At 39.5% G+C, this 2159-nt stretch overlaps 1 protein-coding gene across 1 annotated transcript in view; it reads right to left on the reverse strand.

Annotated features, from left to right (window-relative positions):
- LOC106513343 (max-interacting protein 1) overlaps window positions 1-2159 on the reverse strand; it is a 10472-nt gene that overhangs the window by 5284 nt on the left and 3029 nt on the right. The gene's annotated exons all lie outside the window — the stretch shown is intronic.

A 2159-nucleotide genomic window follows, 5' to 3' on the forward strand; every position in this document is an offset into this window, starting at 1 on the left:
TTTAATAGATAAGGACTAAATAAGCACTGGTGTTGCACAGTACATAGTGGTCTCAGTATGTGTTGGGGATGACTTCCAGCTAGTACCTCAAAGTTTAGTTCATCAGCTGTAAAACTGACAGACTTATAAACATTTTTATGTTGGCTAATGTAGATTAGCTGTGTTGGCCATTTTGATTTGAACCGACCCCAGAAGTTAACCAGTTGTAGACGAGCAACTGATAATTACTGTCTGAGAATTTCTTTCAAATCCGTCCAGTGGTTCATGAGATTTTTAATAACAGACATACATAGGCAAAAAATATGTATTATCACCTTTCAGCGGCAAAATGATGGTACAGTATTTTAAAGAAAATGACCCAGCTATTGCCTTCTACTACGCAGAAATGTTTGAGAAATAAGTTACAATGTAAGAAATATAAATAGAACGATGTCAGTAACACAGAAAAAAATAGGACTTATGACTTCAAACTCCAAACAATTTGAATACGCTGCACTGACTTTATTTGTCACTTTTTGTTTTTGTAAAAAAATGAGAGTAGTGCAAATAAAGTGTAAACAAAAGAATCGATTGCATTGCGCTAGTATAGATCCAATACCAATACTCATCTTGTTGTTGATAATACCGATACTTAACTCAATATGCTAACTCCTAATGCTGAGCACTTTGAGTTCAGACTAAAGCAGCTCCACTTTATGCCCAACCCGTTAATTCAACTAATGTCTTCCATTAAAATAATACAGGGACGGATATTTACATGTTGGATAATACTTTATATACAATCATAGCACAAAGTGTGTTAATGAGACTGAACTTATGGTAGGCCAAGAGCCCTGAACATTTTTGTCTCATTGCAAGAAAGAGCAACTTTTAATAATAGCATTTCATGAAGCAATTATATCTTTATTTTTGGTTTGTTTTGTTGTCTTCTTCTGTTGTCTGAATCTTTAGGCCTTAAACCAGCTGCACCCTTGAACTGAACAGCCTCTGGTTCTAAAAATACAGTCCGGCAGCAATTCAAAGGCCCACTTTCTGTCCTTTAAACACCCAAGTCCAGAGTCAACAGCTGACATCAGGGATGCTTCACTTCTTCCCCCTCGCAGTGATAAACTCCCACAGATTGTTGTCAGGATTTCTTTCATATCACAGCTCTCACACCTCAGCTGTTACTACTACTCAACTGTTTCCTCTGGAAAAAAATGATTTGACTGTAATTGCAGCTATCAGGGGAGCTAGAGTGCTGAATATTGGACGCTTTGGAGTCTTTTGATTCGGCCTGGYGTAACTCAGACACTGATTAGAATGGGCAGTTTTTCGAATCACGGCTGATGTGAAGCCTGTAGTGGTCACCGTTAAAAAAAAAAAATCCCACAGCACTCAGTCAGGCAAGCACTAACTGATGTTGAAAATCCTGCAGAGGGCAGCCTACAGCAGCCCCAGGGAGATGGGTCAAAGAGGAAACTTAAAGCTGCAATAATAGCACACAAACCAAAATGTCCTGACAGGAAGGCCAAAGTGCCACGAGGAGAATTCTTTTAGGGACTCTGCYGAAGTCATCCTTTGTCACCGTGCACACTCATTCTGTTGTTAAAGCACGGCTAACACGGAGCAACCACAAATGGGAGTCAGAGCTTTCTTTTCTAGTTTCAGCTGCTCACACACAGCCAGCTGTAATTATAGGCAGACAGACTGATTCTATCAACAAACACAGGAAAAACCGGATCAGTGTTCTGGCTGCTGAGGCTATAACAACGTGTTCATTAGTTATTGTGAATTATTTAACCTTTTCCAGGAATTCTTTGTTATCGCCCGCCGCCGAAGGCATAGGCAGTTTTATTTTGTCCATGTTTCTTTGTGTGTGTGTGTGTGTGTGTGTATTGTGCTATTAGTCGTCATATCTCATAAATCACAGAGCAGATTTTAGTAAAAAAGGTAATCACTCGGTTGGCATCCAGGACTGATTAACTTTTGGAGTCAACCTGATTCAAGATGGCCTCCACAGCTAACTGACCTTAGCCTACACAAGAATTGTAATAACTTGGTGAATTCGACCGACACCGAGCGAAAAGCTAAAATTTGGTGTGGTAGTAGCTGAGAGTCATTCATAACACATACATCAAGCAAAAACAGATCACACAGGATTTTGCAATATTGCAAAA

Source organism: Austrofundulus limnaeus, unplaced genomic scaffold (genome assembly GCF_001266775.1).
Source record: "Austrofundulus limnaeus strain Quisiro unplaced genomic scaffold, Austrofundulus_limnaeus-1.0 Scaffold0, whole genome shotgun sequence".
Classification (NCBI taxonomy): domain Eukaryota; kingdom Metazoa; phylum Chordata; class Actinopteri; order Cyprinodontiformes; family Rivulidae; genus Austrofundulus; species Austrofundulus limnaeus.